A 22,683-nucleotide genomic window follows, 5' to 3' on the forward strand; every position below is an offset into this window, starting at 1 on the left:
TCAGCTTGCTGCTATCTCTGATGTATACCTCAGAGAAGGGGACATCTCTCGGGCATGAGCTCAAACAAAATTAGAAGGTGAACAAGTGTCAGCATAGAGCAGAGCATGGGGATCTGGTTTACTCAAATCATTGGGGTTTTGCTCAATTGCTGGCTGAAAAGATATTTTTTCAGACAGTTATAGTTTGAACTTCGTGACACATTCATTGAAGCACTCTTCTGTTTGGGTTCTCTGCTGGTGTTGAATTCATATTTCACATCTCTTCATAGAAATTTGGTTTCTGTTCTGTTGTTAGTTTGCTTGTTTCCATGAATCTTCTCAGAGATGTATCTGTGTCATAGATTTAGCTGAAATTTATCTGCAAATTAAAAAGCTCTGGGAAGGTGGGGGAGGCAGGAGAAATGGTATGCTGCTGCAGGTGCACACAGTATGTACGTGTGAGCCAGCCTCCCTACAAGAAGGCTGGTGCATTTACCAGCAAGTCCCAAGCAGGTTCTTCCTTGCTCTTGCTCTTAGTACCCAGAGGGTTCTTACAGCTTGCCTGCTTGGAAGGCCTTGAGGATGGAATCTTCCTTTCATGCAACTCTTGCAGGAACTCTTGTCTTGACTTACTTCCACGACCTCCACATACCTGTTTCCCTAGCCAGTGCTCTGCCCTTCCCTGCATTGCTTTCATCTTTCTTTTCAAAACCATCTTGTTCTTCTTTTCCTCTCTGCCCTCTCTTGCCGCTCTTCCACCCCTCTTACAAAAAGCTGCCTTGGGGAGCAGCAGAGAGGGTTAAACCCGCAAGGTTTCGTGGCTGGAGAAGCATTGGTTGCCTCATGCATGGTAAAGTGCCTTTTTGGCATGCAGAGCTGTGAGCAACCACCCTCTCCCTATTCCCCTCCTCGGGCTCTGTGCCAGCAGGCAAGCATTTGCAAAGCAAAATTACAGAGCTCTCTGGGTAATGATCTGCCCATTCGTTCTGTACAGCAGGTGGCTGGAGGCTGAATCCACACCACTCCCTCTAAGCTCAATTTCCATGCACATGGGGAAGAGATGGCTATTCCTCCCTTACAGCTGCTTCCAGGGAAGAGAGGCCAGGGGAGTCACCCTTCCAGCAGAAGGATGCCATGGGGGTGGATCTCTTTTTGCAAGGAACCATAGTGGGCTCCGACTAGAAAGGCCAGATTCAAATGGCAGGCATGTGCACGGGCAGAGAGGAGATGGCATCTTCGCTCTAGACATATAATGTGGCTGTGCAAGAGAGCAGCACCATTTCCCAACCTGCCAATTCTCCTCAGGGCATCAGGGTCAGAGAGTTGGGATGCATCAGGCATGCTGCTTCTAAAACCCCTGTTCCTCTGTCTAAAACCTCTGATCCTGTGAGTCATAGACTTGCTGCAGGGACCTACCAAACTGCTATCCTTACTGGGGAGGAGTTGGGAGGTTGTTTTGACTTACTTGCAAAGCTCCAGGATAGCCACAGTGCTCACTTCTAATCCTAACTGCTTACCCTCTTGCATTAAGCCAGGTTGGATAAGGCCTTCCCTCCCCTTCATACTGCTGCTGAAGGCTTCCTATACCAGTGCCATTCTGCTTTCCCCTCCTGCCCTGAGAAATCTTTGGAGCAATCAACCTGTAGGATTCCCTTTCACTGTGTTGGGAAGCACAGTCTTTTTACATCAAAAGGAGGGAAGGAGTGTCAGGCCACAGATGAAGATGAGCAAAAGACCCCTAAGCATGTAATATCCACATTCTTTTGGTTGACTGGGGAATAAACTCTGAGAATTAGGAAGTTGAAACTTTTAATCTTTTACACTGTTAAAAAGGATGGGTGATGTATCCTGTTCTGGATAAGAACCCAACCTGTATCTCTGTACCCATTTTATCCTCTGTGACTTTTAGCGCTCTTTCCTTCCTGAAGGAATCCTGTTAGGAGTCTCTTATCCACATTTATCTTGCAAAATAAATATTCAATAAACAAAGACAAATACTGTTAAAGGGCATTCTGAGACATTAACTTATTCCCCTAAGCAATAGAACAAACAAAGCAACTTCATTAGTAGTAATACAGCATAATGCCCAAGTGTCTTGCTTTGAGTGGAAGAGCTGGGCTTGCTCAGGTAAACCAGGATCTCTGAGTACTAGGATGAACCAACACACATGCACAAGGATGGAGGCTCTTCCATGACACAAAAGTGAAGCTCTCCTTCTTGGGGAGTTCAGCTTGGTCCGGCAGTAAAGCCTGTGTGGTCACAGAAGTGACATACAGAGCTGAGAGAGTCACAGATTCCTATTCCTGTTGCAGCTCCTGAAAGCAGTCAGAACATCCAGAGGAAAAGATGTGAATGCTGCCGTCCCAGTGTGGTTGCCTCTGGGGCCCCATGTTATTTCTTACGCTTTTTGGCTTCTGTGTGAAAACAAAACCCAGTGAGCAATAACTTCACAACAGCAGACTGAGGAAGACAGGGTGAAATGGGGGATAGCAGAAATGTGGATTGTAGTGAAAGAGGAAGTGAGGGGAAAAAAAACCCATATGGAGGGGATGAGTCCAGGGGACAGAAATCTGAATAATGACCTCTTCCCAGCCCTCCAGAATTTTAGATCTTTTCAATGCAGTGTGAGTCCTGTAAGAAATGATCTACGATAGAGCACATCTTTATATATAAAGATTGGTACATGAAATACTTTAAAATTTGTTATAATCTGATAAAATGTTACATGTATTGCAATACTTTTCCTGTCTCTTGTATCTTCTCCCTCGTGATCTTAAAGCACATTGCAAGCTTTTCATTCGTAAGTTTCCCAGCAGCTTTGTCGGGCAGGCTTATCTCTGGACTACAGATATCAAAATTTAAACTAATAGTTCAAAATACTAAGTTGAGAAAATGACCCAGCATCCCAGGCCCCAGCAATGCTGGTAAATTTGAAGCCTGTCCATCAACACAGTCACCCATACAGCTGCACAGGAGGGGGAGCAACTTGTGCAGAGCCCATGGAAGCTCTGAGGAAGAGGAGGTTCTCTACCTTGTATTTTTACTGGCACCTCATGGGAAAGCTTCATTCACTGGCATGGGGCAGACTACAGCACAGATACAGCCATGTGAGCAGTCCCCGGAGGGAGTTGTTAAGAGCTTAGGACACAGCCACTTTGGGCCTTGAAGTCTGTGGCTGTGCTCAGGGCACATCCTTCCTCACCAGGGCTGTCCAAACTAGCTCTGGCTCCTCCAGCCCTTCTCCAGTGCATTTCTTTCTGTCATCTCTGCATCACTCAGCCCAGAAATAAATGCTGCTGCCAGGGATTGGGCGCCTACATGTGCTGCCTTGTTGGTGGCAGCCTTGGCCAGTGCTCATTTTGCTCTTAGCACTATCACCCTGTGGAGAAAATATTGCAGCACAGGCGTAGAGAAGTCTATCTCTCTCAACACGTGGTGTACCTCCAGCAGATGAAAATTTGGTACTTTCAACACAAGAAAAGGCAAAGCTGGGGATGGGCAATTCACTTTCTTTAGACCTCTCCCATATCTGGTTTTTTTTTTTTTTTTTTTTCAAGGGTGGTGGTTTCTCTGCCTCTCTTTGCTGCTGGACAGCCCTGTCACAGCCTGTTAAGTCAGCAGCATCTCTCAGCACTACCCTGGTGCTCCCTCCTGCCAGCAGCCTGTGTGTGTGTATGCTGGAAAAGGACTGAGGATACTCATACCTGTCCCAGGCATGAGTACCCTCCTGACTAGCTTGGCCAAGCTGGGCCAGCAGTGGTGGTTTGGTGGTGACCCCTGTGGGCATTGAGTGGGTTGTTTGCAGTCCTGTTCCTGGGACACTTCACCTCAGAGATTGCCACCGATTCCCTTCATTGCTAAGCTATTAGTAGAGAGCAACAAAGTGGGGCTTGCTGCAGTGTTGCTCCAAGACACAAGAGCTTCCTCCTCCTAGGCAGGTCCTACCGCTGACTCAGGGCTTAGATCATTTCTGTGCCCAAAGAGAAAACACAGGATTGGATTTAGATCCTGGATGTAGCTGCAGTAAGCCAGGAACATTAGTCTGGTAAACCAGAGCTGGCACAGGCCCTTAGGGCTATCAAAACTATGCAATTTTACCAATATCAAATTCTCCTGAAAATTAAACATGTTCCCACCCCTTGGGAGGATCCATTGTGGAGCCAAGTAAGTCTGGCTTGGAAATGTGTACTCAGTTTGGATCTTGGTCCTCTTCTCTGACTGCTCTGCAGCATACACTCCTGAAAGTGATTCTTCTCAATCCCTTGCACTTGTGCCACTGAATAAGGAACAGGAGATGCTGCCAGAGTTCACACTGAGTGCCACAGGGATCTAAAATAAATACTGCCATGTAATAGATTTTTATCCACTGCCTTGCTGTAATCCCCATCTGAATCCCTTCCAAATTGCAGTCAGGCAGCTGTTTGTACAAGTCAAACATTGATTCAGCTGCTCTCAAAAGGGATTCAGGAGGTACAGGCTGGAGGGAGTGCTATCCAGGATGTTGGAACAATGGGATTTGTTTGTTATGAGCTGAAGAGTTAAACTCTTCCCACAGCACCCAACACCAGAGTATTTCCCCTTTCCACACATGAGGAGGAGGTTCCTACACAAGGAGGAGATACCCACAGAAAGGATAATTGCTGAAGCAGTGAGCCCAGCACCTTTAGCAGCTCTCCTGCCCTTTTTGGCAGGGCTCGCAGTTGCCCATGGCTGGCTTTTAGGGCCTACAGGCTGGGAGACCTCCTTGCAGTGTTAGGTAATCATCTGCTCCTCTGGGGTTGGAGCAAACCACAGTTTCCTCAGCATCCCAGATAGTGTATGTGTCGGGCTTTGCTTTCTGGCTGTATCTGAAGTTTCAAATATTCCCTGTTGAAACCCTTGGCAATCATTACCCTTCTTCCTAGGGGTGCTTGGTATCAGGGGCATGGCCTGGTGTCCAGCACATGGGGCCCCTCCCAGGTTTCTTTAGCCCATCTCAGCACCTGTGTGAGGGGAAGGACCCCAGAAAACATCCTGGTATCCTGGGCAGTGGCTACCAGCACCGCTGTGCTCACACTTTCTGGCTTCCCTAATGTATGCAATGTTTATTTTTAGGGACAGACCTTCCAGGTCCTCCCTGTTCTATTTCTACTTCATTTTATGCCTCCTCAATGGGCTTCAGCATTGTGTTTTTTCTCTTTGCCCATCACTTCCCTTGCATCAGTGGGGTTAAAGCAGAGGGCTGTCACATGGACATGGAAAACCTTAGTCCTTGCTGTTCCGGAAGTTTCAGGCTCATACACGGGAACATGTGCTCTAGTTCATGCCAGCTCCTCACACCAGCCTTCCAGCTTCCAGAACATGACATTAATGCCTACCAGTCAGGATCAGGACTGTTTTGCTCTACCAGTGGTGACTTGTGCAGTGCTCAGCCTCTTGCAGACTTCTATCCCTATGCCGTGCTAGAGAGCGTGGGAGGAAATCCAGCAGAGCCAGTTGCAGATTGAGTAAGCGTAGCTCACTTCCAGAGATGGGGAGAGGCTGGAAAGAAGTGTTGTGGTTGATTAAGGGTCATTGCAGTAGAGACAAGTTATTTGCCTGTGCTTTGTACAGCACTGAGCCCAGAACTGAGTCTTCAGTGAGTACTTTTACAAATCCTCTGTCCTTTCTGCTTGAACTTACAAGGGTTCTGCTGGTGCTGGATTAGCTATGCGTCATCTCCAGCAGGTTAAGAGTTTGCTGGAGGTGTTCTCCATAGTTCTCATGGTTCTTGAATGATTTGTGAGCACAAAGATCTTGGGAACTATGCTGAACCATGCTCTCTTAGGCACTAGTTCTGGGTACTTCAGCTCTGCTCAGCAGCCATTGCTTCTGTCTGCAGCAGGGCAAAATGAACAAGACAGAAGTAAGCAGGAGGAAAGGATGCCAAGTCCATGAGTGTCTGGTGAGTGGTGTTTTAGAGATGGGGGCTAGATAACTGGCAGTGATGGTCTGCTGGAGCAGGGAAAAGATATTCCCCTGCCAGTTGATCACCAATAGATGAATCAGAGAAGTTCAGTCTAACGGAAACAGAACTGAGCAAAATCTCAAGTTTAGCCTAAGAGGGGTGTTGAACTATCAGTGAAATGGCTTAAGAGTTTCTGTGTGGGGTATTTAGGCTCATTTCCACAATTGCAGCAAACAAACAGGATTATGGTGTGAGCCAAAGCGGCTGCAGCTTAGGGGCTGGGGCAACCATGTGTAAGAGAACAAGGGGATTGCTGGAAGCATTTGTCTCCCACTTGACTTGGAACTTTTCAGATCAAGTCAAAATTTGTTGAGAGAGAGGAAACAATTTAATCACCTGATTCACAGAGAATCCTGCTGCACCCACACGGGCCACAGACTCAGGTCATCTCAGGTTGGGGAGGGAGAAGAATGGAGCTGCCCACTCTCCTGGAGAGTGAGAGCAAGAGGCTTAAGGCTCCTCAGTGCTAGAGAAAGTAACGGAGTGCCCTGCAGCTCACGGCCCTGTTTGAAAATGATGGAGGCTGACAGATCTGGGATTAATCTAAAGGTTTCAGCTCTCTGAGCACTGAGTGGAAATTCGCCTGGAAACCACAGTACAGGAGCTCAACATGATGAAAGCACTAACTGGAAGCGGGGAGGCAGAGGCAAGTGTGGGTCAGATAGCTCGCCCCACCTGATTATGCACAAAGCTAGAGCCCTCGTCTCTTGCTCTCTCTGCCATGTATCTGGGTAGAAAGGGAAGGTATTTAGTGCTAAAAAGAGCATTACAAAATAGGCCACTTTTATTTTGTGCATTAGGCAGGCTCTGCTGCGGGTGCAACTTTGCATTGCTAATTAGATTCAAAGGCAAAGCTATACTCTCAGTGCTCAGCACTCCTGATTGTACCTGCTCATGCTCTCGGAGGAGCCAGGTTGGGTAGCCTGCACAAATACTGCAAGCTGTGGTTTTCCCTATGCAGGTATTTGTAGGTGCTATGCTGCTTGTGTGGGATGAAAAGACAGAGTGGGAGGCTGACTAAAAGCTGGAGTCAAGGTGTGCTCTGCTGATGCATAGTTGGACTTCTCTTGCTCATCTAGCAGCATATGGGAAAGGCTACATCCTGCTCTGTCTATAGCTTTCCTGTGAGACTAGGATGCTGACCTAGTCCTGAATGTGGAAGGCCAGGATTTATCTGATTTGGCATCCATTAAAACTGCTGGTTTAGTCCATAAAGTTATGGGGACATACCAACTTTTTTCCTAATACACCCAGGGGCAGTTTGCAAGGAAGGATGCATATGTCCCCTTGCCCTCAGAGACCAATAACCTTGAGCTGAGGCTGATGAAAGTCTTTTCTCAGTGCAAGAAAATCACAAATTCTGTACATTCTGTACTACGTGAGTCTCCAAGTATTAACACAGCTGTCACACTTAGCCATGTCTGCACGTTCATGCCTTCATATCCAATTCCAATACAACACTGCCATCACCCCTGTTGCTCACATCAAAAGACTGAATGCATCACAGTGCACAGTTTTAACTCCTTTCAGTTTAGCTTGCTCTATAAATACATAACCCACAGTGAGTAGGTATGTGTAATATATCCCTGTGTATGGTTCTGCTTAGTGCTGTGGATGGGGCTGCTGATCTGATTATTTTAAAGTCACTGGGCTACATATGCTGTAGGTATAAATTGGTGCAGCACAGTGGTGTTGCCAGTTTATGCTAGGTGAAGATCTGGCCTATAATATGAATCTATAATAGAAACTTGCTTGTGTTCCTGAAAAGAGGAGATATTTTGAGTGTATAACCAAATTGGCATTCTTATCCAGGCTTCTTCATGGTATAATTGTAATTCCAAAATTATAAGTGTTATTAAATTCTTAAATAATGTAGCAGTGGAAGGTTAGTTTAAGGTTGTGCTTTTTATCTATTTGAAGTGATACTGTTGAACTGAAAACAGCATGGTGATATGTCCCAGCACACAAACTGGATATGTACCAAAGATGAATGAACACAGGCAGAGTTTCAGACCAACCAGCCAAATCTGAACACATGTCCTCTTCTAAGAAAGAAGTTTAGGAGAAATAATTTTCAGCTCCATGATCCACACACCCAGTCATTATCACAGACATTATGATGGTCTCTCCCTGCTTATATTTTAGAAAAGTTCAAAGCCTGAATTGCAATACAGTCGTTGCTAATTCAGAGGAAGTGGGTTACTCTGCAGCTGGTATCTGTTTGCCCATCTGATGTATGAATAGCAATCGATTTGGATTTTTTCTCTAAACATGGTGTGATAGTGAGTATGAGATCATTGCCAAATCTCCATGAGGAATTGTGCTTGGTTTGGCTAAAAGACTGATGCAGATTTGCCACCCTATTAATGGGTGAAGCACACAGTCCTCTCCAGCCTGGGGAGTTGTTTTTCCACAGCATCTTCCTCTGTATTTAGTCCTAGAAACTATAACAACTTATAGCAAATAGAGGAAATAAGTGCTCCGGTTCTGAGTCCTGTACTAGATGAATTTCCAATAAACGTATGCTAGTACTCATGCTGGGTATCCTTTATTACCTTCTTTTTGTTATTTTATATTAGATTTACCCTCCTATAACACCTTACCTCTTCTTCTGAGAGACTGCCAATATTTGGAGATGATTGCCTTTTTATTCTGCTATTATATGATTATTATGTATAATAATAGAATCACAGCATATTCTGAGTTGGAAGAAGCTCACAGGGATCATCGAAGTCCAACTCCTGGCCCTGTACAGGACAGCCCCAAGAATAACACACGTACCAAGAGTGTTGCCCAAATGCTCCTTGCACTCTGGCAGCCTTGGTGCCATCACCACTTTCCTGGGGACCCTGTTACAATGCTCAACTACCCTCTGGGTGAAGAACCTTCTCCTAATATCCAACCTAAACCACCCCTGGCACAGATTCATGTCATTCCGTTGGGTCCTGTCACTGGTCACCAGAGTGAAGAGATCAGTGCCTGCATCTCAGCTTTCCCTCATGAGGAAGCTATAACTGCAGTGAGGTCTCCCCTCAGTCTCCTCCTCCCCAGGCTAAATAGACCAAGTGACCTTAATCCTCAGACAGCTTCCCCTCCAGACCCTTCACCATCTTCTTAACTCTCCTTTGGATACTCTCTAATAGCTTTACATCCTTCTTATATTTGATGTCCAAAACTGCGCAAAGCACTTGAGGTGAGGCCACACCAGTGCAGAGTAGAGCGGTTACTCGGTGGTAATATTGTTAATTGCTACCATAAACATAGATACACATGACAGAGCTTTACAGCTATTTCAAGCTCTTTTTAACTTTTCTGAAGTAGATTCTAGGCTGTTAATCTCATTCTAGGTCTGAGGTGTGGGGAGAGGCCCTTTTCCTGATCAAGTTGACAGGAAGTCTGTTGCTTTGAGATCTTAGGAGACAAAGCACCAGGCAAGCTCTACATACTGTTGGGAACATCAGAGAAGTAACTCTGTGAAACAGAACTGCGGTTTGTGTTTATTCTCTCTGGGTGATAACTGCATTAAGGCACTTCATTTACAAGTGAGGACAAAGTTGTTCTCTGCTGCAAGCTGAGCCTGAAGGCAGGAGGCCAGTGTGTGATGGAAAAGATGGAGTTTCTCAGAATGATACATTGCCTTTGCTTTCTCATAGCACAGTTCGAAGGAGGAAATTCTTTGGCTTGGTGTGTAAGTACCAGAGGCAGAATCAGTGATGCTGGGAAGAATTCAGAGGTGGCAGGGAGGTAAATAGGCTTGGATGAATTGATAACAAACTTGAACCTTTGATCAAAACATGAAGTGACATGCCTGCCTCCTTCCCCTTCCTGCTGCTGTCTGTTCCTGACTTGGATAAAGCTTGGGGAAGTTGGGGAGTTAACAAATCTTTTTTTAGTAAGAGACTTTGCATCTCTACACAATCTGCACATACGGGGATATATTGTGCCAGTCCCTAGGATGATGTAACATGACAAGTGAAGTGACAAAAGCTATATGAACCTCATGCAAAAGACCATGTGCAATTTCTGTCTTTGTGGAGCAAGCTATGCTGCAGATAGGCTTTCCAGCAGGGGAATGTTAGAGCTCAGGTTTGTCTGGGTTCTGTTTTCTTCTGTGCTTGTTGAACATTAGGTTGGAAAAAAGTTAAGCTGCTGAGACTTGAGTTTTGGTGCTTTCCCTCACCCCACTGCTGCTGTTTCAATACTGGCCTTCTTTGCTTAGCTTTTGTGTGTCTCACCATGGGTGGTTGGAGCACACTGCTGCTTCCCTGCCCTCTGCCAAGCCTGATGCTTCCTGGCATGACTTCTGGTGCTGCCATTTCCAGGTGGATATGGAGATAACCAGCAATGTGTTGGCTCTTTCCCAGCCAGTCCCTGCCAGGAAGACAAAAGCAGCACTTAGAACAAACATTATCTTTTGTAGTACATAAAGCTGTGATAAGTTGGGATGGTACTCGTGAGAAAAAAAACAATGTGTGTTGAAAGCAAAATGAACTGTCACCTCAGACCCCGTCCAGCTGAGTGTCTGTTTGCTGGCATGAGATCACTGCTGAATTTTGAAGACATGCTTTTCCACACAAATTTGAGAGCTGCTAAAGCCATGACTTTGCATCATCAGTATGGCAGAAATTAATCTGTGACATTGCAATGGAATTAAAACAGGGAAGAAAGCAGTGGAACCTAGCCCAGTATCCCCAACTTTTGAAAGCAAGCTTCAGTTCCTGCAAGGACCTGCTTCCAGTGGAAACTCCCCTAAGCTTACACCTTCCTCTGAGGGAAAGTTTGGAAAATATTCCACTGAGGCACTTTAATACAGAGGTGCTGCTTACAAAGTGGATTGGTCCAACATATAATATTGTTGGCATGATTTTGGCCACTCTGTATGCTACAGTCTCTGCACAGTCTACAGTTCAGAAGCTTATGGTCTTCTGCTAAAGGTGACAGTGTTGGTTTATGGTCCATTTTATACCACTGTATGCTGCCCCAAGCCAGGGTTGCAGCCTTGCAATGGTCTAAGTAAAGTTGGTCATGCCTTGGGGCAGGGGGATGGATTATATAACCATTGAAGTTTCCCTTCCAGACCAATTTTCTGTGATTGCAATGCACATGAACCTTGGAGGAAAAACTAACCTGCAGTGCCATTGGCACTTTTTCCACCAACTTTTCATTTGATGAGTCCTTTCTAGATACAAATCCTTCACCCATTCTTGCCCCTTGTCTGCAGCTCTCTAATACTCTATAAGTGCAAAACCACCTCCATGGGAATAACTGATGCCTTATCCCCTCGCATCAGTTTATCTGTGTCCCCTGCCCCGAGATGGGGCACCCTGCAGCCAGAAGAAGATGCTCCAGAAGCAGTGTCAGCTTTTTTCTGCCACTGAGTTTTTTGTTCCAGCCCCTCTTCCCCAGTTGCTGCAGACAAGGTAGCAATTATGCTCCCATCGATCCCATTCCTCTCCAGGAATCACCCTGTGCACACTGGCACGCTGTCACAATCAATAGCCCAGCCCTTGTGCAGAGACAGCAAGGGGGCCAAAGAGGCAATTTGCTCACTGGACAGGTTATGATGAAATAATATTGTGTCAGGAGGTGAAGTGGCAGAGTAGCTGGCACTAAATATTTCCCTCTGTATTGCCACAGGGAAAGCTAGGGCTTGAGGAGATTTAAAGTCAGGCTCAATACCTGCTGTTTAGATCCTGTTGGAGATAAAGTGTAACTGAAAGAATGTGGGGAAACAATTGTTTAGGAGACAAAATTGATGTGGGCCCTTAAACCTATCACTTCAAAATCGTTCTTACTAGGACTGAGAGGAGGAGATTAAATACCTTTCATTTTTGACCTCTAGCTGATAGGTATTAAACACATACAGGGTTCATTGTGGATAAAACTCATGGCTTCCAACAGCCAAGCTCAATCAATTAGCTTATTGGTAAAAGACAAATATTGCAGGCAAAAAAAGGAATTTCATGCCTTGACCGTCACTGTTGTCATCGCATCTTAGAGGCATATTACAAATTAGGCAATCAAAGGTATCACTTTCAGCCAATTTTTAACAGGCAGAGTAGGGGGAGTTTCAAGACTTCTCTGAAATATTTTTATTTTGTTTTCAGTAGCCCCTTGATGTTGTATCTCCAATGAAATGAGTAAAGAGTTTTATGCCTGTTACTCTCTGGTTCAAAGCTTATGCCTGATACATGGTAGTCATCTCTCCTGAGTGAAGTATATTACAGTCTTCAGCTTTGCTGGGCATAAGCAGAGGACACTGTGGATGCTGCTTAGCTCAAGGGCCCTGGTGACCATACTACCCATTTGCACCCACTGTTGTCCTCCCAACATAAATCAAATACTTAGAGATACATACAATTACTTAGAAACACAATACCGATTTCTGTCATGGAATCTGTGTTAATTTGCACAGGATTAATTGTGCAGCACTATTAATCTGGAAGCTGGAGAGCCAGCTCAAGTCATCCAGGGGCCCTGTGAACAGCCTGCATTTAGACTGGCCATAGGCTGCTTTTCAACACACAGGGACCTACCTTGTCAATGGCAGCACTGGGGTCCATCTCTGTGTTGTGCTGTGCCTGAGAGCACTGCCCCAGAAAAACCATGGGATGGCTGGAGGCTGCAAGAAACTCCAAAGGCTTAGCTGGGGTGAGCAGCCGCTGATGGCACTTAAGACCCTGGTTTTCTTAGGAGTGCTAAGTTACCCAAAGCTTACCTGCTGCCATGTAATGTGTAAAGCCTATTTTGGACTGTGGGCTTCCCACTGAGCTGTTTATCTTCTGCAGCATTGCGTCCATCACACAAAGGTAGAAACTGAGAGATGCTAAAAGCAGAAAGCCTCTGTTGTAACTGCAAGATGCCTAAATGCTGGCTGACTTGATGAACAGATGTACAGAGGCATGCTAGGTCCTGCTGATGGAGGGGCATCTGCAGGTGCTCCACACTTGGGTTAGCACTAATGAAGCACTCCAAATAACTGGGCACTTCTGAAAAATCTGGCCTAAATGATGCATCTGGGGTGGTGAAGTGTGTGTGAGGCATAGCTGGGAGCAGGAGCACTCTTCAGGCAGTTTCCCAGGTCTAAACGCTAAGCTTTCTTTTTCTAGGAACTCACATTTGACTGATTACCCTTATCACTGGCTTCCATGCATACACTAACCTCTGTTTTAACAGAGTTTTAAGCCTTTGGGGTTTCCTGCAGCCTCCAGCCATCCCATGGTTTCTCTGGGGCAGTGCTCTCAGGCACAGCACAGCACAACACAGATAGACCCCAGTGCTGCCATTGACAAGGTAGGTCCCTGTGTGTTGAAAAGCAGCCTATGGCCAGTGTAAAAGTAGGCTGTTCACAGGGCCCCTGGATGACTTGTGCTGGCTCTGCAGCTTCCAGATTAATAGTGCTGCACAATTATCCTGTGCAAATGCAATACAGGCCCCTTTGTGAATAAAAGTAGGCAGCAATGTTTGAGCCAGGCCTGGCAAGGTAAGGAGCAATTCCCTGGCAAGCAGAGAGCGTCTGGCTTCCCCCAGCCCCGCAGAGGCAAAGGGCAAGGCATGACCTGCCCTCTCCATGCTGTACAGCTCCCATCTCTGCCAGATGAATGGTGCTTATTCGTCACCACAGAGAGGAAAAGCCAGCCATGTGCAAGCACAACATCTGCTCGGCGGGGGCTGCTGCTGCTTGGCACTTGCTGGCATGAGGCTCAGCGCTGTTTGCTGGACCCCACACCACGCTCCCTGGGGGCTCTGCAGCAGCGCTGGCTGCACTGCAAGAAGGGTCAGGGGTGCATGTGCCTCCCGCCAGCAGGCACAGAACTGCTGCATCAGAGTCCAAAGTGAAGATTTTGTGGCTGTTGTAGGGATGTGAGCAGGGACTGGCAAACTGAGGCCAGTGGGCTCTGCCAGGGCACATCATCTGCCTGTCCCTAGGGGTTAGAAGGAGCTGGGCACAGTAGGCTGGTAGCTGATAGGTGCTTGGCTGCATTTCCAAGTGTTTGCCATGAGAATTTGGATGATGCCTCCCTCTTTCTGTGGCGTTTCCTGCCTGGAAATGCATTTAACAAGACATTTGAAGATTTTTTTTTTTTTTTTTTTTGTCTGTTGCAGTGCAAATGGATCTGACTCAAATTCTTAAATGCCAACACTTTTTTGGTACTGATTTATCTCTGGGTATGACAGTAATGTCTCCCTATCTCCAAGATACTGTGGTTAAGTTAAGCCATGGCTTAGCCCTGCCTGAGGGCAAAGGGCAAAAGGAATGGGTTCCTGTGCAAGGCAGGAAAGCTGTGCCCCAACGATGGGGCAGCATCAGCCCCCAAGATGCAGGGGTGTTGTGGGGTGCAGGTCTCCCCTTGTTGAACTGATGAGTCCATGCCTCTTATCTGTATTTGTGTAGTGATAAGGGCTTTCCACTAGAGAGAGACATGAGTACACACAGAAAACCTGTTTGCTATTTGTATCACACAGTTCACCTGGCCAACATGGTGCAAAAGGGAATGGCTGGAACTGATCATGAAATGAGCTTTTTTGCCCTGCTGGAATTTTTACTTATGTTTTCTGACTGACACTTGTCTTCAAGACGGGGTTTGGCAAAGGAAATCCCCCCCCTTTTTTTTTTTTTTTAAACAACCAATTTTTATCCTTTGTAGTTCTTACAGAAGAGGCCAGAATATATTGCAGTATTGGACAGTCTAACAATACAAAAATAAAGAAACTTGCCAAAAATACTTTTATTAGAAATTTTTTTTTTTGAGAAAATGTTCAGCTGGTTGCTATTTATTTGACAAGAAACTGATTATTACCCAGGCAAAATCTGGTAACTCTCATGTACCTTTTTTCTCTATAGACAAAAACCCAATTCAGTGACCTCTGAAATATGCACATCTTGTGGAAGGACCATGATGATATTGAACACAATACATGGAAGAGCAGAACTAAAGCATAACTTTCTTAGCTGAAAATCCCAGGAAAATAGAAATGTGGCCAAGGACAGTGGTGTTAATACTTCTTTATTTATGTGTCATGATGTAATCTGTGTAGGCAACCAGGCCTGTGCTTTGCACACCGGAGGAAGCTGGACCTCTCAGCTGTTTCTCACCAAAGACCTACATAGTCAGCAGAAGCAAACCCTCTTGAGTGTGGTTTTGGACCAGCGCCCATTTGAAGGGAAGAGCACTGTTGAGTGAGGTGCCTTTAGCACATCATGTATTGTTACATGGATACAGTGTCAGTTTGGAGTCACCTGCAGCTCTGAGTGCAGAGGGTGTGTAGCACCTAAAGCTGCTTTGCCTGGGATTTGTGCTGAGCATACAACTCAGGGTGGCAGTGCTGTGAGTCACACAATTTCTTCTATTTTTAGATTCTGTTTTTGAATGCTTTCCCCTGTGGTATACGGGTGGTTGGAGGAAACACACACATGCAGGCTTCACATACTGCAAATAGAAAGTCTGCATTTAAAGGCCTCCTATTGCTTACTTGCAGATCCTGCCAAGCTTCAACCTGCTAGTCTTGATAAAAGACTCTCCTGGGGTGTTGCTCACTGGGAACAGATGGTCCCATGGGAAACAGATGGCCTCAAAACTGGGAGCTTCCAGGAGCTTTTGTGGGACATGGGATCCCATCCTTACCTCAAAAGCCCATCCTAAAGGCACAGTGAGAGTATTCTCCTCTAGCATGTTTCTCATCCCATGAGAAATCTCCTTTCATTGTCATCAGGTGTGAGTGGGTACTTGAAGCAGGGGGTTCCAATGCACAGGCAGTGTCCACCTTTCTGAAGAACATTGAAGAAATCTGAGGAGTGAAGAGGGAAATAGGTAAAACATACAGACTCGAAGACTATGAATTAATGGCCTTATTCATTGGTGCCTCCCAAATGGCTCCTTGCCCACAGATAAGTGTCTCGCACTACCTAGGGTAAGATCATCACACACCTCCATCATGGACTGGAGTCTGGTGTGGTCAGAGCTTTAGGTCTCTTATGAGCTCACATGGACCTGAACAAGTCACTTTTCAATATTCACTCCTGAATTATAGTCCCAGTTTTGCTCTATCCTATAATCTTGGGAAGCGGAGGTGCTGGATTTAACTGATCCCTTCACCATCAACAGCCATTCCTGGAAATGAATCACTGCCTCTTAGATTGTTTCCCTGATGTTTTCAAAAGAACATCTGATAGCTCAGAGAAATGTCTTTTCCTTTTGTGTTTATCTAACCTGGAGCTATTATGACTGTAGTAGCTGCTGGATTCATAACACCAGGAGCAGAAAACCTCTTTGCATCCTGCCCAAGGCACCCCTCTCTTAGTTTTCTGTAGCATTTATTGAGACATATGGCCTAAACCCAAGAAAATTTTTAAGATTCCAGTTCATATTTGTTCTTAATTTTCCCTTTGAAAACTGGCCCTCAGCTGGTGCAGTTTTCTCAAAACCTGCAACCCTTTGTTTTACCAAGTTTTTGTTTGCTCCGGTTTGAAGCCCCATCTTTCTGTGGGGAGATAATCCCACACATAGGGGAATAACTGTAAAGAGATACTATAGGTGGGAAATTCTACCTCAGGATTGTGTTTTGTTGTATATCACTTCCTCCCTCTGTAACATCACTCTGGCCTCCTAACAAATGCCTCTCTCCACTTGTTTATGGACTTTCATTCTATTTCAGAAATTTGGTAAAAGCAGAAGCCTTTAGACAGAAAATGTAGACTAAAAGCTGTTTTAACCCAATGTTTCTTGCCTCTTCTTTGAAAGCCCAGTGCACATTAAATGAAACTTACATGCTTCTTGAAGCTGCCTGTGTTATTATTGGAACTGTTGCACATTCACTCCAACCAATCTATTTTTGTTTGAACCACTTACTCTGTATGAAACCAAGCATAATAACTACAGTCAATATAGATACATTTGTTTTTATTTAAACTCCTAAGTGTGCTAAAAGCAAAAAAATGCTTTTCTCCCTGAAATCCAATATTTGTGTATAACAGGCAGAAAATGTATGTATCAGTCAAAGCAGGAGTGGCCGGTAGCACAGGGGCCGCTCCTGACGTGGCGCTGGCGCTGCCACCGACGGCGGCGAGCGCGGGGACCGGGGCTTCTGCAGGCTAAGAGGGGACCGGCTCTGTGGGGGACAGCAGCTTTCCCTTCCCGGAGCGGCGGGAGGGGAAGGGCAGCGTGTCCCGGCGCTCCGGGCTCAGGGCACGGGCCGGCTCGGCCGGGGGCCGCCGTGTGAGCCCCGGCGCAGGACGAGGGCTTGGCCTCGGGGGCGGCGGCCCCTGAGCCGCCCGGGGAGTCTGCGGCACCTCCGTCACAGCATTTTTTGGAAAGGGCGGCAAGCGCCGTACTGTGGGACCAAGGAGGCCGGGGCAGCAGCGGAGACCGAGGAACCGAGGAAGAGTCCAAGGCCGCGCTGGAGCAGAGCAGCAGCTGAGCCGGGTCGGGCGCGCTGGGCTGGGGCGGCAGCTGCAGTCGGAGGCGGCGGAGGCACTGACCCCGTTTTCCTGCATTGTTCTTGCTCTCAGGGGCAGTCAGAGGGACGGAGTATAATGTGTGGGGAGGGGACTGGGGAGAAGAAACTAGGGATGAGAGCCTTGGCAGAGGCAAGGACTGCTTTCCCTGTGTGCCCATTTATTTGTCTCAGTACTAGAATCGATAGTTAGAACTTTGTTCATTGACAGTAAATTAAATTGGTCGAAACCCCCCCAAATCAGTAACCTATTTTTGCCCATAGCATCAAAATACCTGTATGAGTGGATAGAAATGAACACTTTTTTTTTTTTTTTTTTAATTGTATGGGATTTTACCCCCAAAAGTTAATGTCTTCCTTCTGATCCCTTGGGATCTGCTCATCTGCTCATCTGCTTGTCACTTTTCATCATCAAGATGTTAATACGCAGGAGAAGGAGAACTTCAAGATTGATCAAAATGGCTTATCAAGGTTGGAGGTGCAGTCCAAGGTGGTTTATGTCTATCCTGGTTGCTTTTGAAATGCAAGGTCATACTGCCTATTCTGACCACACACATCATCAACTACTACTTGTGCAAAGCACAAGCGACTGCTTCCTTCCTATCCTTCCTCCACAGCCTTACAATATGTCAAACCTAGGAAATGCTAGGATCTGATGAATAATAATGGCTGGGTCTTCTGTGTTTTACAGCTCCTCCTAGATCTCACAGACCTGTGTTTTCCTATGCTCACACATGTCGTTTCTGTTAGAGGAGTCCCCTCTTCTTGTGACAGCTTTAAGATGACTCTCCCACAAAGATTCAAAAGCTTCAGTTATTCTGTTCCCATGCTTCTAGGCAGTGAGTGCTCATTACCAGAACCTCATTAAACACACTGAACTGTGAATGGCTTGTTTCCAATCACATGGAGTTATATCCAGCATGCCACTGGACCTGTTCTCAACTCCACAAAAAAGATCTCAGACCATTAAGGGAATGTAGACCATTAGTTGGTGGGCAGAGTTGATTGATCCAGGAGCGTCTATGCGGGCAAGCTTCAGACCCCCCAGTACCTCCCAGTTAATCCATTTAGCACTGTGTTTGCATGTTTGCTGAGGCATTCAAAGGGGCTTTATGGAAAGAAGGAATTCTCTATAATGAATGGAAACAAACAAGATCAAAAGGCAGAGATAAGAAAACAGACAGGATTTCAAACCTAACCTGTGTTTAAACTGAGTGGCTGTCAATATTAATAACATAAAGCAGCAGTGAAGTGTGGCTGACACATGCCGGGTAGAGAATGCTTTGAGACATCTGAAAATCCCATCAGAAATTGCAAAGGCAAATGTAATTAGCATGTCTGGAATTGTCTTAATTCATTTGGTTTATATTGTCTTGAGAAGCTGGCAAGGATCCTCTGCACATAGCTTGTGCAGGCACGACTTTTTCCTTTTCCAGTCCTTTTACCCCTTTTTGGCAGTCTATATATGGAGGTAGGGGGTGATGCTAACACAGGATGTTCCTGCCTGTGGCATAAGACACTTTCTCAATGTATTCAGGATTCAAGACTTGTTGGAATTTCAGACCCTACTTGTCAGTTCTACATGCTGGAAGAATTCAGTTTTGCTCTGTCTAAACATGCAGGTCAGAAGACGGAGGCATTATCAGAATGGTGTGGAGGCCTGTGGCTGGGCTTGCTGATGCTGATGTAGGCTGGGAGAGCAAAGTTGTGTGAAGGAAAAAGTGGAGACCAGTGTGAGATACTGAAAAGGGTAATGGCTCAGACATTTTTAAAATCACTGAGGAACTTTGCCCATTGTACCAAACTGTGCAAAGAAGCAACCGCTAATCTGTGACCTCTGAAGCCCCCCCCCTCAAAAAAAAAAAAAAGAAAAGCCTCCTGATGGGAATTTGGACCATGAGTTAAGCCACCTGATGGGACAAGTAAACAAGGCTGGGGGAGGAGAATGTATCCGCAGGGAAAGCCAAACTCAGCAGCTGTGCTGAAAATCAGCTCTGGCTAAATTTGGCAGGGGGAGGCCATAGGCCACCAATGTATTTGCTGAGGCTGGGTTTGCATACTCTTCTTCCCTCAGTGGAGGGAGGAGAAATTTTGGGTGTGTGATGGTGTAACGTCTGGTCAGGATAATGCAGAGGAGCCGAACACCCTGAACGCCAGAGGCTATATGCCAGATAAGGAGACCCTGTGGAGAATCCCCCCTTACACAAATAGGCTTAGTTGTAAAACTTCCCGCCCTGCCTCTGGAAAGGTCACATTCACGTGGGACATTCACATGAGAGGCAGCTGTCATTTAAAAGGTGTCATAAACCATCAAAGACCCCCAATGTGCCCCCAGGCTCATATCTGAGGCAGTCCACCAGAGGACTGCACATGATCCAAAGTGTTGCAACAGATCCAGAATTGGTTGCAGGAGACAGCGTAAAACTCTCCCCCACAGGGTAAGTGCTGGGACATTCCCACATATATATGAACTATATTAATCCATAGAACTCTGTGTTTTGTGGGACCCCCACCACTGAGAAGACTGAACAAGAGGACCAATGGGATGCTACTGCCCCACAGAGTTGTGGTATCTTTTTACTTAATTTGTCTCTCACTCTCTCCCCTTCCCCCGCTTTTCTATTTCTTTCTATCTGTCTTTCTCCCTCACATTTACTGTTAAATAAAATCCATACTATTGACTTTGGCATGTGGTCTTGTTTGCTCTTTAATTTGGGCAGAGGCATCTCTGTAATAATTTCAAAAATTGGATCTCAACAGCAAGTGATGCTGTTAGTCAAAACCAAGGGTGGTTGAACTGACTCTGGACGTGCACTGCCTTTGTAGGACCAGACCCAAATGTAGATACAGTACAATGAGCAGTGCAAAACCAACAGGTGAAGGGACAGATTGGAGAAATCAGGTTTAAAGGAAATGCAGGAGCTGAAACTGCAGTTTAATGTATGTACAAGTGCACATTTAGCAGGCAGTGGCTGATGACAACACAGGGATTTTGGGGCTCCACAGTAAATTTCCAAAGCCATTTTCTCAGCAGATTAGTGTGTAACCCAGGAAATCAATAACCAAAAAAATGTGGTTTATGTTGAAGCTGGCAAACAGGTATAAAATCACAGTAAAAAATGCAGAATGACTACACTCTCATGTCTGAATAAACACATCTGGTGGAATTGTGGGAGGGCTACACGGCACTCAGCTACATTTTTTTGATGGGACTTTGGCAATGGAGGGAGAGCCTCTGCTGGAATATTTGGCAGGATTTGAAGCACTGGTGGTGGGAGTACCTTGTGAGCTCAGGGTGCAGAGCAGGCTGCTTTTAGTGTCAATCAGGGCACTGGCCCTATACAGGGTGGGTCAGCACCACAAGTGTCAGCTGTAAAGAGACATGATTTGATTTAATGAACTCATCCAGGCAACTAAAGGGCTAATATGATTCCTAAAATACAAACACTACAGGGAAATCTATTAACTGTGACTAAAATAAAAGCTTAGCTGGAAGTGAATCACAGACCCAGCTGTCACAGAGCAGTGGTTCCTGGCTGCTAAGTCATGAGCACAGTACACAGAACACAAGTGCATGGGCATTGCTAACCCCAAGACTCCTGACTAGTTCTGAAGAATATCTGCTATTTCTAGTCAGGTTTATGTGTCAGTGCTGGCACTGCTGACACCATTTCAGAGCTGGTAAAGAAACAGAGTGACAGCACTGCAACACCAAGCCAGGTGGAGAAAGCAAGGTGAGTGAATAGCACAGTTTGGAGGAGAAAGGAGAAGACAGCTGTGACAATAGTTGAAGTAGAATAAAAGGGCTGAGGAGGTCATACAAACAGATGCAGAGCATTGCTTGATTTCTAAATGAATCTCAGCTGTAGAAATGCTGTTCTTGAGCCAACAGGTTGCTGCTGTAGCCTGGATCCACAGTCAAGGAGAGAGAGCTGGTGAGAGCAGTGGGCAAAAGTAGATTTTCTGTGAAGTAGCTGTGTGGATGTCAAGACAAGCTCTGGGTGAGTAAGGCCAGACAGAATGAGATGGAATCAAAAAAGAAAATGGGATGATAGCAAGAGACTACAGACCATCTTTCCAGGTGATGTCTTGGTTTGAATTGTCTATGGCCACACTGGCATTGAAATATCAAGTGAACTGCTGCTCTTGCTTCCCTGGGGGAATGGTCAGAGCTGAAATAACTCAGCAGCCCTGGGATGGTGCATTTGTTTTTATTTCAAAACATAATGATATTATTTCTCCCCTCCTACTGCCCTTTTTTTCCCAAGTGTTTAGAACTGGTATTTCTGCTATAACTAGGTCAGGGGACCTAAGTAGGTCAGGGTGAACTCTCTAAATGTGGCGGATCTAGAAGCAAAGCTGGAGAGGGAGGACCTGACTGTGTGTGTAAACAAAAGGTGGCAAGCTGGGCCTAGTGGGAGGGATGATCCCTCAGGAAAGTGGTGAGAGCTGAGGAACACCTGTGTGTGAACTGAGACTGGAAAGTGAGGTGTGCGGCAGGGAACAGGGTCTGAGTGAGCAAGAAGGTTTGGGAATGGAGTATGAGCTGAGGGGATGAGTAGGGAAGAGAATGGGATTACAACTGTAGATGTGAGGAGTGTAAAAGAAAGGGTGAAAGGGTTAGAGAGGAGCTAAGGCTGAAGAGGGAAAGAGCATGGGATGTGTAGATGGGAGCAGCTTAGAAGGACTGGGAATGGGGTTGCATGGAGGACAGAAGGTGGCAAAACATGGGGAAAAGGCTTAGATGGTGACAAAGGTATCTGAGAGGGAAAGAGTGTGAAGGGCACAACCCGGGATGATGTTTTTAACTAATGAGTGGAAAATGAGAGATCAGGGAGAGAAGAATGTGATATTCACATACTGTGAAGCTGCCAATCCCAGCAGAGGTATGGTGAAGCCATCATTATGTTCTTTCCCTCCTCTGTGGGAAGGGTGAGCATGCTGATGGCAAAATTACAGAAGAGAAGGGGCCTGTGACTGTGCTTGTACTTCTCAGTTGCCCCTCATTTTGCAGGGGCACTGCTGACTTTGATGTCAAAGCTCTGACTCCCATCCACGGTTTGGTGTTCTCCTGCTGGAGTCATCAAAATTTGCTTCCCTCAAAAGCAAAGATGTTGAAGTTGCAGCAATGGGAAGAGATGTTTACATCAAAGGGAGGAACCCCCAGGGTTTGAAAGTTAATAATTTTTATGTGTCTAATTTTGTGCCTTAGTCACCCAGTGCCTTGCATGTTTGCAGTTGCCAGGTTGAAAATGATGCATATG

The 22,683-nt window shown here is 46.0% G+C and overlaps 1 protein-coding gene across 1 annotated transcript in view; it reads left to right on the forward strand.

Moving 5' to 3' along the window:
- Nucleotides 1-21,269: 21,269 nt before the first annotated feature.
- NRXN3 (neurexin 3) overlaps nucleotides 21,270-22,683 on the forward strand; it is a 980,761-nt gene continuing 979,347 nt past the window's right edge. The window contains exon 1 of the mRNA XM_066188590.1: nucleotides 21,270-21,500. The gene's annotated coding sequence lies outside the window, so the exon portion shown is untranslated. The remainder of the gene's footprint in view (nucleotides 21,501-22,683) is intronic.

The sequence above is a fragment of the Chamaea fasciata genome, unplaced genomic scaffold (genome assembly GCF_029207755.1).
Source record: "Chamaea fasciata isolate MVZ Bird 193981 ecotype frontalis unplaced genomic scaffold, bChaFas1.0.hap1 SCAF_7, whole genome shotgun sequence".
Taxonomy (NCBI): domain Eukaryota; kingdom Metazoa; phylum Chordata; class Aves; order Passeriformes; family Sylviidae; genus Chamaea; species Chamaea fasciata.